This window comes from Hyperolius riggenbachi, chromosome 6 (assembly GCF_040937935.1).
Source record: "Hyperolius riggenbachi isolate aHypRig1 chromosome 6, aHypRig1.pri, whole genome shotgun sequence".
Taxonomy (NCBI): Eukaryota; Metazoa; Chordata; class Amphibia; order Anura; family Hyperoliidae; genus Hyperolius; species Hyperolius riggenbachi.
Genome location: NC_090651.1, coordinates 200,294,068 through 200,306,938, shown reverse-complemented (window position 1 = coordinate 200,306,938; position 12,871 = coordinate 200,294,068). Strand labels below are relative to the sequence as shown.

General features: G+C 45.1%; 1 protein-coding gene across 2 annotated transcripts in view; it reads right to left on the bottom strand.

The window, feature by feature from the left end:
• UBASH3B (ubiquitin associated and SH3 domain containing B) overlaps positions 1 to 12,871 on the bottom strand; it is a 263,575-nt gene that overhangs the window by 58,174 nt on the left and 192,530 nt on the right. The window lies entirely within an intron of this gene.

The following is a 12,871-nucleotide window of genomic DNA, read 5'->3' as shown; positions in this document are numbered from 1 at the left end:
CAACATAGGAGAAAAGTAATTTATGGCTTATTTCTCCCTGGAAAAAACATACTTCTTATTTGTATATGGTTGCACATATTTAAAATTTTTTCGCCATAGTGCCCCTTTAACTGTAATTATTTGAAAATCATCTTGTTGCATACAGTACATCATAGACAAAAGTGCAATACCCCACCAGGATATTAGAGCTCATCTCTTTTTTTTTTTCAATTAACGTTTATTTAAAGGTATAACCTAAATATATTCTGAATATTAACAATCATCTATAAGCGTTAGCAAATAGATGCAAATGCCAGATTAAGAACAAGAGAACGAAAACAAGCTGTTGTTTACAGGTACAAGCTTATACAGACATCTTTGGGCACCAAGGTTTAGGACATGCTATTGTAACGAAGTTTAAGAGTAGCCATAGATGCCCAGCGTTGTCTCCTATGTATTTATAATGGACCACCTGCAAATACATGGAGGAACAGAAACATACTAGTAGCGTATGAATAGACAGAGCTTTGGAGAACAGTATATTATACCCTAGTCATATATAGCAGTTATTCAGCACTGGGTGTCTAGGGGGAGAGAAGGAGAGAAAGACCCTATGCAGCAGACATCGAAAGGGGTAGAAACTACCACTAGGGGTACAATGTAGGGGAATAGAATGTTTGTGTTAGAGAGATGTGGGAGGAGCAAATTTGTGAGCAAAGATCAATGACCTATGAGAAGCTTATATTTTTCTGATACTTGGAATTCGTTCCAAAGAGCCCAAGTGTAATTAAACCTTTCCATTTTGTCTGTCGCACAGGCTATGATCCTCTCCATTGACTCCACAGCTCCCACCCTTCCAATCCATTCTCTGATTGTAGGTGTATCTGTTTTTTTCCAATGAACCGGAATAAGAGCTCTAGCAGCATTGATTAGGTGGATTACTAGAGACTTTTTGTAGCTTTTGTTCGAGTCTGTGGTATCATGGAGAAGGAGTGAGGCTGGTGTGAAGGGAACCTTATCCCAAGTTATATCTTTAATTAATTGGTGAATCTGGGCCCAGTAGTTCTGAATCTTTGGGCATTCCCAAAAGATATGCATAAGAGATCCCTCTGAGTGATTGCATCTCCAGCACCTGTCGGACACTGAAGGGAAAATTCTGTGTAATAGTTTAGGTGTCCTATACCATCTGGTTAGGAGCTTGTAGCCTAGTTCCTGTATGTTGACACTAATGGAACCCCTGTGATTAAGGGAGAGGAGTTTTTGCCACTGGTCATTAGTAAACTGTGTATCCAGGTCTCTTTACCATTCCTCCTGAAATCTCGTTTTGCTAGGTAGTGGGCTTGTAAGGAGGATCTGATAGAGTTGGGAGATTAAGTGTTTATGTGGTCCTTTACTACATATTAGTCTTTCAAAGGGAGACAATGGTGTGGCCCAGTTAACTTTGCTGGAGATTGTTTGTGTGAAGTGACGAAGCTGGAAATATTGCCATTGAGATAGTTGGCACTCATCTCTCATTGCATTAAGATCCGGAAGAGGCTTAACTGTACCATTATTGACGAAGTCCTGAAGTCTAGGACAGCTACCATTGGACCAATTATGAAGAAAAGCGATGTCTTTTGCTGGGGAGAACGCAGGATTGTTGGAGAGGGGAGTGAGTCTGCCAGGGAAGGACGCCAAGCCCTTAGGCGGTAGGTATTTGCGCATACTTTTGATAGTGGCTTCAATCAGGGGTTTTTCCCAGCTATTTCGCGTGGTGAGAGGGAAATCAGACCAGCCCAGGACAGAGGTTGGGAGATTAGAGTTTTCTCCCTCAACCAGTGCCCATTGTTTAGGTAGGGTATAGTTGGACCATTCAATGGCTCTGCTTAATTGAGAGGCCAGATGATATGTATGGATATCAGGGAGTGCCATGCCTCCCATTTCCTTGGGGAGGATCAAGATTGATTGCTTGGTTCTTGGGGGTTTCCCTTCCCAAATGAATTTATTGATAGCAGATTGGAGATCTTTAATATATGTTGGCGGTAGGGAAATCGGGAGGCATTGGCTAACATACAAAAATCTTGGAAGCAAGGTCATTTTGACAGAGGCTATTCTGCCAAACCAAGAGAGCTTTTTTTGGGAGCCCCAAGATATTAGGTCTGCTTTGAGCTTTTTACTTAAAGAGAGTCTGAAGCGAGAATAAATCTCGCTTCAGACCTCATAAATAGCAGGGGCACGTGTGCCCCTGCTAAAACGCCGCTATAGCGCGGCTTAACGGGGGTCCCTTCACCCCCAAATCCCCCTCGATACACCCGGGGAGCGCTTCCTGTTTGGGGCAGGGCTAACCGCCGCAGCCCTGCCCCACGCGCGTCTGTCAGCGCGTATCTCCGCCTCTCCCCCGCCCCTCTCAGTCTTCCTTCACTGAGAGGGGCGGGGGAGAGGCGACGATGCGCCGCTGACAGACGCGACTGGAGGCAGGGCTGCAGCCGTTAGCCCTGCCTCCAGGAAGCAATAAATCACGACCAAATCTGCGACCAAGTGTCGCAGTGGTCGTTTTGGGGGTGAAGGGACCCCCGTTAAGCCGCGCTATAGCGGCGGTTTAGCAGGGGCACACGTATGAGCTCTGAAGCGAGATTTATTCTCACTTCAGAGTCTCTTTAAAGGGATGAAGTTGCTTGTAAAAATGTTATTTAGGTTCTGTGGGATATCTATTCCTAAATAATGTAGCGATTCAAGTAACCAAGAAAATGTGAATGTTGTTTGACAGTGTTTGACTGTTTCAGGGTCAAGTGAGATGTTTAGGGCTCTTGACTTGTGAAAGTTTATTTTGAGGTTGGAGAGAGAGCCGAATTGTTCAAATTGCTTCATTAGATTGGGTATAGAGGTTAGGGGATCTTGTAGAAAAAATAATAAATCGTCAGCAAAAGCGGACACTACATGATTTGAGGATTTCGTGCGTACACCTCTAATCGCGGGGTTTGCTCTCACGTCGTTGAGAAAAGGTTCTAGAGTGATTACATATAGCAGAGGGGAAAGGGGGCACCCTTGACGCGTGCCATTGGTGATGGTAAAATTGTCAGAAAGCAAGCCGTTGGCCTTTACTTTGGCTGAAGGGTTGGAATATAGTAGGTTTATCCAGTTTAAAATATTAGGACCCAGACCTAGGTGTGACAGGGCAGCGCGGGAAAAGTCCCACGCTACCCTGTCAAATGCCTTCTCGGCGTCGGTTGAAAGAAGGAAGGCTTTGAGTTTGAGTTTTTTGGTGAGGGCCATAACACCTAATGCTCTCATCACATTGTCTCTGGCCTCTCTACCTGGGATAAAGCCCGATTGGTCTATTTTAATATGATCTGGAATAAATGGGATAATTCTGTTTGCCAAGATTTTGGCAAATATCTTGGCATCCAGGTTGAGAAGGGAAATGGGCCTATAGTTTGAACAGAGCTTGGCGTCCTTCCCCGGTTTAGGGATCACTGTTATGTGGGCCTCAAGGAATTGGGAGGAGGGAGTTGTGTCAGAGTTGATTGACTTAAAAGCTGAGGTAAAGGCTGGAGCCAGCACCCTGGCAAACAGTTTGTAGTATTGGGAGCTAAACCCGTCAGGTCCAGGTGCTTTGCCAGGTTTCAGGTTTCTAACTGCCACTAGAAACTCATCCTCAGATATTGGAGCTTCCAGGTCTTTAAAGTCATCTTGCGAGATTTTAAGGGGAGAGGAGAAATTAGATAGGTAATCTGCAATTTTATTAGCTCTAGAAGCATGAGGCCTTTTCTCTGGGTGTAAGTCTTGCAGATTGTACAGATCTTTATAGAACCGGCGAAACTCTTCAACTATATCCTCTGACTTAGCTAGCTAAGGCCCGGTTCACATTAGCGGTGGCCGTCCGGAATCGCCGTGCCGGAGCCGGACCGCTTGCAGAACGGACGGAACGGACGCACGGCATAGCAATGAAAGCCTATGCGTCCGTTCACATGCGTCCGTTCTGCCGGACCGGAGCCGGACCGGATCCGGACTCCGGCGTCCGTTCCAACATGCGCTATTTTTTGGTCCGGCTCCTCCGGCAGCCGTATCCGGGGCGGAGCCGGACTGCACCATCCGGCCAATGCAAAGCTATGAGAACCGGAGAGCGCACAACACACTGGCTAAAAATCCGGATGTTCTACCCCACTTCCTATGCGTTTTGAAGCGGCGATTTTGGATGGGGACACATGGGAAAGCATTTTGGAGTGGAGCAGCAGTGATTTTAAACGTGCTGGAGATGTTGGCAGTATGTCGGAGGTGGAGGTGAGTGCTAAACAGCGGAGGGCCTGATTCCACAGGTCCACCTTCTGCTGACCTCCCAGACCCCAACATTTTTATTCCTTTTCTACTATCTTTTGCCAAACGGATCCGGATCGCATCCTGATGAACACCTGATGCAAACTGACCGGATCCGGATCGGATCCGGATCAGAACCGTACGGTTCCGATCCGGATCCGGTCCGGATCCGGTCAGGTCATCCGGTCCATTTGGCAGAGAACCGCAAGTGTGAACCGGGCCTTAGTCTGTTTAGCGTCTATGATGGTGAGAATGTGGGAGTTGAGCATTTTTTGACGTAGAGCTTTTGCTAGGTATTTACCACTCTTATTTCCCAGTTCATAGAAGATTTTATTCCCTGACAAAATTTTTTGTTTAGCCTCAGTAAATAGTAGGGAGTGTAGTCTAGCTCTGCGCTCAGTTAATGTTTCTAGTGTTTGTGTAGCAAGAGATTGTTTATGAAGCTTCTCTAGGTTGCAGATCTCTTCCGAGAGTTTAATTATTCCCTCCTCCTTTTCTTTTTTCAGTTTGGCTCCCAACTGTATCAGGCGCCCTCTGATTACAGGTTTGTGGGCCTCCCAAATTGTGAGAGTGGACGTGTCAGTGTTTTTGTGGTCTTGGAAGTAGTTATCTAGCGCTGAAGTTATGGTGGCTACTCTAGCTTCATCAGCTAGGATTTGGGGATTGAGCCTCCAGCACCAGGACTTGCTTATTTTCTCAGGGAAGCTTACAATAAGGGAAACGGGAGAGTGGTCTGAGATTGTCTTGGAGCTAATGGATGGAGCGCGTATGAGTGACAAGTCCCTTTGTGAGACAAAAAAGTAATCGATACGCGAATACTTTTGGTGTATGGGGGAGAAGAACGTATAATCTTTCTCCTGAGGATGTGATATTCTCCAGGGGTCCATAAGTGTCAATCTTTGCAGGTTAGATCTAATAAATTTTAGTGCCCTGTAAGATAGTGTGGAGGAGCCATTCGAGCAGTCAGTTAGTGGTTGTAAGGGTATGTTAAAGTCGCCTCCAAGGATCAGAATGCCTGATGTGAAATACGAGAGACGGTTGAGGGTTGATGCGATGAAGGAAGGCTGCTGCTTGTTAGGAGCATAAATTGTTGCTAAAGTAAAGATTCGATTGTTGAGCTTTCCTTTTACAAACAGGAACCTTCCGTCAGGATCTTTCTCAACCTCTTCAATTAGGAAAGGGTCGTTTTTGTGAATAAAAATTGACACTCCCTTTGTTTTGGTTGTTTGGGATGTGGCATGTATGGCTGTTGGAAAGTGTCTATCAAATCTAGAAGGAATAAGATTTGTTCTGAGGTGAGTTTCCTGGAGAAAAGCAAAATGAGTCTTTTCTTTCCTAAGGAAGTCGAAAACCATTGTTCTTTTAGCTGGAATGTTCAACCCATTCACATTAAGTGAGATAAATTTCCATGCTAGTTGTGTCCGACAGGTGCTGGATGCTTCAGTCATTATGTGCAAGAGAGTGGGTTCCCCTGGTATTTGGTTAGTTATGGAGGTATGTGATATATCTGGTAGTAGGGCTAGGAGAGCTCGACGTGAGGAAAGAGATGTTAAAAATGTGGGAGTGGAGGGTGGTATTAGGGGAGAGAGGGAGGTAAGGATTGCAGACACCCAGAGTTGAAAAAGCCAAAGCTGCATCAAATGTTGTGTGTTACGAGTATGACCAGGGTAAAGGGATTTGTAGGAATTATTGAGTCCAGCAGAAGAAAAAGGAAGTTACTCCCAGTGTAGGTGTAGTTTATCAAACCAACACCTACTTTAGTAGTGGGCGAAGTATTCAGTGTATATAAAACTAATACATACACTGTGCGGGGATGTAGAAGACACCCAGTATCTGTAATGACTAGCCACTACTGTGTGGGTCTAATCAGCAGATAAGGTAAGCGGTAAGGCGTTTGGAAAACCGCACCCTCCGCTTTACAGGATGCAAAAGTTGCTAAAACCAGCTATACTGTTGTTAATTATTACTAAAAAATAAAACAGAACTAGAGCAGCAAGGCAACCATATAAATCTATATAATGAACAGTGTCACTTAACCTGTCTCTCCATCCCTATTATGCCTCGTATTCTAGACACTAAAAACCATAAACATTATAAAGAGAGGCTTGTATTCTATCTCTGAGCTTGTCAATGACACTCTTTGGGGGAAAGGTATATAGGTGCCCTGGGGGGAACCGGCGAGCAGCCATGTGGTCATCAAAAGTATGATGAAATCGGGGAATAGTGTCTATTGGGAGGCTATGAATTTGTAATAGGAGAGAAATCTCTCAGTGTATGGCCGATACCGGTCTCATCCAGGTCACTACACACTTATGCAAGGACTGCAATGTTTTTCCTGTCTCATTGCATCAAGTTAAGATCATACTATGCAGTCAGTGAATACTATTAATAAACAAACTCTCAATTTGAATTTTGGAAATATGCATTATGATAAGTGACCATTCAGTGTATACTTAAAGGAAAAGGGGGAAGGAGGAAGGTGATTATTTTTCCTTCGGTGTGCTCCCATATGGCCCCCTTGTCCTGTAAGTATGGATACGTGAACTAGGAATCATACAAGGGAACACTTTTGTTGGTGTTGAATGGTCAGCTATCAATACACCCGGTATTTTATAATTATATGCATAGAAAATACATCATCAATTATAACAATTATTACACATGAGGTCTTTTCAAATTGAGTGGCCTCATAAATGGCATCAAAGGTGTATCCGTGAGTTGGTGTCATATATACCAGTAGTATAAAGAAGCTGTATGTCAGCATGGCCTGTCAGGGGTGGTGGATTGTAGCAACCTTGTTTCCATGGGGGATGGAAGGACCCAAGGAAGGGGTCGTATCATCGTTGCCAAAACGGAGCGCAGTACAATTGTGGTCGCATGAGTATGGCTGCTCGCAAAGAAAAACCCTCAGGGGTCACATAGGCTAAAGGTGGGCCTTGCGCGATCACAGTATAAGATTAAAAGGAACATACTTAGTCCTCATCTGAGGAATCCCGGTCTTGACGGTCAAGGATAGGTCTTTTGTTAGGTTCTTCGCCACTGCTGCTGGCAGATCTGTGTCTGATGCGGTTTGCGTTCCCTTGGTTGCGGCGGGGACCTTTGGAGGAAGCCGCGTCTGGGCGAGGAAACATTGGAGCGGTCTCCCAGTTTGGGATGTCTATGTGGTCTAAGCCCAGGTCTTTATAGAAGTCGGATAGGCCCGCAGGGGATCTTAAGGCGACCACTTTGCCTTCGTGAAGTACTGTTAAAGCAAATGGGAAACGCCATCTATAAGCAAAGCCATTCTCTCTAAGGGCCTTTAAAAGAGGTTTCAGGATTCTGCGCTTGTTAAGAGTTATCAATGATAGGTCCTGAAATAGCTGAACAGGAGTAGTGTTGAATAAAATCTCGTCCTGTGTTCTAGCAGCTCTCATGATGTTTTCTTTAATTTGAAATGACTCAAGACAGCATATAATGTCTCTTGGAAGATCGGAATCTCCACCTCGTGGTCTAAGAGCTCTATGTGCTCTAACAAAGGGGATCAGTGAGTCCTCTGCACGTTGTAGGAGGTTGTTAAAGATGGCCGTCAAGGCCTGTGGGATCTGTTCTGGACTCACAGTCTCCGGTACTCCTTTAACGCGAATGTTGCACCGTCTGCCCCTATTGTCTAGATCTTCTAGGTGTCTAGCGTGTTCAGATAGCCTGACGTCATGGTGGTCTGAGGACCGCTGTAATTTATCAATGCGAGTGTCTCTTTTTTTCCCCTCCGTTTCCACAACCGCGAGTGCTGCTAAAACCCGCCATGTCTGTGCGGATGTTGGCTATGGCGTCTTGAAATGTGCGCTTTATATCCTCTGCCATGGCGTGCATGTCCGCAAGTGTGGGGGATCTATGTAGCTGATCTGATTTCTTGCTACTTACACTTGCCGTGGACTCTGGGGAAGACGGTTGCGATGCTGTGTTTCCACCCACCGGCGCCATCTTTGAGGCCTGTGTGGTCTGTTTCTGCTGACGGAAGATCTCCGGGACCGTTTTGCCTGTGGGTACGGGAGTGGCACCCGACTCAAGTGTGGTGCCTTGCTGCTTTCTGGTAGATCGGACACTCATTTTGGGTCAGCTGGATAGCGTGTAGAAGAAGCTTTAGCGGAGGGCATGCGGGAGCTCCGGGTTTAAGCAGCCATCACAGTTGCGCGTCAAGCCACGCCCCTAGAGCTCATCTCTAACACCAACTGTTCCCATCCTACCTTTACCTGACCATCCCTTACCATTAATGCCTATCTGTATTCCCACTAATTTTGTCTCCTGTCCATTTCCAAACATTAGTCTTCCACAGGCAAAAGGAAATTCTACCTTTGTAAACAAACACATAACATGCTATTATACAAGAGTCAATTGGTAATTCAATGTTATTAACGTGACACTGAAACAGAAACAAAACTTATGACATAATGAGTTATATGTGTAGTGCAGATAATTAGTAAAACATTAGTAGCAAAGAAAAAAAGAGTCTCATATTTTTATTTTCAGTTATATAGCTTTTTTTTTTTAATGACATTGCACCATTCTGCCATATTTGCAATTAAAAGCCACACGCTGTATTTTAAACTATGAAACAGAGCAGAGCTAATGACCCTTTGAACCCTGCAGAAAAACTTCATCTAAAGCTGCTTAAAGTGAACCAGAGACGAGCACCCTCATGTATTTTACTATATATATCAGTGGCAACATTAGAGAAAACACCTACCCTGTTCTCCGTTTCATTCTTGCTTCTTATCAGCCCAGATAAAATTCCCGACTGAGCATTCAGTCTGGCTTTGCTATAATAACTCAGCTATGATTCCTGAGCAGAGCCACAAGAGGGCAGGCTTGGGCTTGAAAAGACATCAGAGAACACAGACTCAGCTATAACAATTCCTGAGCAACGCCAGACTGAATGCTCAGTCAGGGATTTTATCAGGGCTGATAAGAAGCAAGCTGAACAGTGAAGAATGAAACAGAGAGCAGGGTATGTGTTTTCTCTAACTTTGATAAAATACATGAGGGTGCTTCGTCTCTGGTTCACTTTAAGCACACATTTTCTTTGATGTATAAGTGCTTCAGAAAATAGGACTGTCTCCGACCCAAGTTTGGTTGGAGTGCTCAGAGAAGCTTTTTTGCATAGATAACAAGTGATGTTTCTTAACTCTTCTTGCACTGGAAACAATAGGAGACTGTTCTATCCTACTAATGTTCTATTTCTTAGCAGTACTACACATACAATTCATTATATCATAAATTTATTTTCACTTCAGATTACCTTTAACTACTTGCCGACTGCTCCACGCCAATTGGGGTGAGCAGTGCGGCAGCCCCAGGATCGCTCCAACTCGATTGTCATGAACGGCCGTCTATGGGGCTAGCAAGAGATCGTGCGCAGGCTGCACGCGCCTCTCCTGCTCGGAAGGCGGAGCTCCGCTTCTGGCTGAAGCCTAATGACAGCCGATCGCCGTGATTGGCTGGCGGTGGGCGGGAGGGAGAGGGGAAAAAAAATATGTATATTTAATATAAATAAATAAAAATAAATAGTTGTGAAAAAAACAACTGGGAGCGATCAGACCCTACCAACAGAGAGCTCTGTTGGTCGGGAGAAAGAGGTGGGGGGGGGGGGGGGGGGGGAATTTCACTTGTGTGCTGTGTTGTGTGGCCCTGCAGCCTGCCCTTAAAGCTGCAGTGGCCTATTTAACTGAAAATGGCCTGGTCTTTAGGGGGGGGGGGGGGGGGTTAACACTGCGGTCCTCAAGTGGTTAAAATGTGCCCTTCCTTTTCAGTTTTCAGCCTGTTGTACAAGAAGTCCATACTTTCGGTACTCATTGCCCCATAAGTACTCCCTGCCAGTGGTGCTCATCCGGATTCCGGATATACGGGTAACCCAGATATCCGAACTTTTTGGGCCTATCCGGACCGGGTTCGGAGTCCAGATAGTTGGCCAAATCCGGATAGCTATCTGCGGATAGTTGGGCGCGTAATACGGAAATCCGGGGATATCCGGATCCGAAATACTGTAACTAAGGTGATGAAGTCCTGGAGCCAATCAGAGGGCTCCCAGCAGAAGCCCTAGCAACCAATCACAGAGGGGAACCCTGGCCAGCCCCACCTGACCTCATTGAGCCAATCAGAGGCCTCCCAGCCTAAGCCCTGGCACCCAATCACAGAAAGGAACACTGGCCAGCCCACCTGTATAATAAGGAGGGCTGCATTGATGAGACAGATCGTCCTGGCTTGCTGAATGCACACTGAGAGACATGCTCCAGTGCTGGTGGCCTACAAAGGGCTGTACACAGTTATAAACCTAAAGTTTTTCATTGATTAACCCCTTCACTACTCTATAGTTAAATCGTTAATTAGCTTGATTGATGTCTCATAGTGTGACAGTTAGAGTGTGTACTGCAGTGCTGCTGGGCCAAGGGCTGTACACAATGATAAGCTGTTCAGTGTTTAACCCCTTCACTATCACTACACTATAGTTACATCGTTAATTACCTTGATTTATGTCATAGTGTGACAGTTAGATTGTGTGCTGTAGTGCTGCTGCAGCTGCTATGTGTCTGTGTGTGTGCTGTGCACACACCAGGCCAGCTGCTACCTGCCATGTGCAAACACGTGCAAACTGGCATTTGCAAACACGTGCAAAGTGCAAATTGCCACGTGCAAAGTGAAACGTGAAAACACGCGCAAAGTGCAAACACGTGCCACGTGCAAAGTGCCACGTGCAAAGTGCCAAGGGCAAAGTGCCACGTGCAAAGTTCAACGTGCAAACACGTGCAAAGTGACACGTGCAAAGTGCCAAGTGCAAAAAGCAAAGTTCCACGTGCAAACTGCCAAGTGCAAAGTGCCACGTGAAAAGTGCAAAGTGCCACGTGCAAAGTGCCAACACATGCAAAGTGCAAACACGTGCAAAGTGCAAACATGTGCAAAGTGCAAACACGTGCAAAGTGCAAACATGTGCAAAGTGCCACGAGCCACGTGCAATGTGCTAAGAGCCACTTTGCACGTGGCACTTTGCACATGTTTGCACGTGGCACTTTGCACGTGTTTGCACGTGGCACTTTGCACGTGTTTGCACGTGGCACTTTGCACGTGGCACTTTGCACATGTTTGCACGTGGCACTTTGCACGTTGGACTTTGGACACAATGTGGGCTGCACGACCGCTGTCTGGAACCTAGGCCTGATGTTAATTAACAGCCATTTTTTTTTTGTTTTTTGGGGAATTTTAATTCCCCACATCATCAATTATTGTTTCCCTTTAAAAATAATGATGCTGCATGCCTCATTTACCCTCAAAAACGTTCTTAAAGCAATTTAAAGGGCCACTTCCGGGTTTTCTACCCAGATATCCGAATTTGCCCGGATACCCCGGATAGTAGGGTCGGATACCAGATTCTATCCGGATACCCAACAGTTCGGGTCCAGATATCCGGTCTAGATCTGGATATCTGGGTATCCAGATCGTTGACCCGGATCTTGAAGAGGGGTATCCGAGCACCCTTGCTCCCTGCTTCCTGTGTGTGCGCGTAAATAGTGGCACACAGCAGACTGCACCACAACTCTGGAAAAGCACTGCTTGCACTAATCAGAAAACTGACATACCTAATAATCACTTTGTAAACAGGAAACAAGCTCTGCAGGTTTAGCAAAAGATATTAACACATTTAAAATAACAGTTTAAGAAAATCATTCGTAATGCATAGACCTGAAAGAAAGATGATCAAGAATTTGCAGATTTTTCTGATGCGGTGCTTTATTACCCATAACTGGAAAAAAAAGCAGTTGTCTGGCTGCCATCTTGTCTTTGTGATCTTTTGCCTTCAGTAGAATCTAAACTACAGGCCTGAAACAAGCATGCAACTAGGATAGTGAGACTGCAGTCAGAATACTTCATTAGCAAAGTATTAGAGACAAGAGAATTGACAGCCAACAAAAAAAAACACTTTTCAAAAGGAAATCACCAATGGCATCATGTGTACTCTCACATCAGATTTGAATGCCTATTTCACACTACAGCTCTGGAAAAGTGGAAGTAAAGAGGCATGCACATTTATATGTGGCTTTACACACAATTCAATTTACTGTATGGTAATTCCTCATTATTGCACGTCAAACACGCAGTTACATTTAATGTGCATTTATGCATGTCGTCATATAAGGAGTCCTAAAATTGTTCAGTTCTTCTGCACTAAACCCAAAAAGGAAAACATTTATTGCAGGGATGCTAAGCTGCAGTATGGCCACTGGGTGGCAGCTGTTCATAACAAATAGAAGCCACTACTAGCAGAATGCGCAAAACCTTAAGAATACAGTATAGAATTTCATGTTTCACTTCTAAACACTGCACTGCTGCAATGTGACATAACGAAAGACAGGAGAGACAAGCCCCAGATAATACACTTTCCCAAAGCCAAGAAGAGACTCAGCCTTGCGCAAGTTGATGCAGATGCAGTGACCAACCCTGCAGAGTTCACATAGCGCACAAAACATAAAGTAAGATTTTCCATTTCCTCATGAAAACAAATAAGAAGCAGAAGTAGTGGGGGGAAGTGATGGGTTCACTTCCAGCTAACAACCAATTCTAGCTCTGTAAA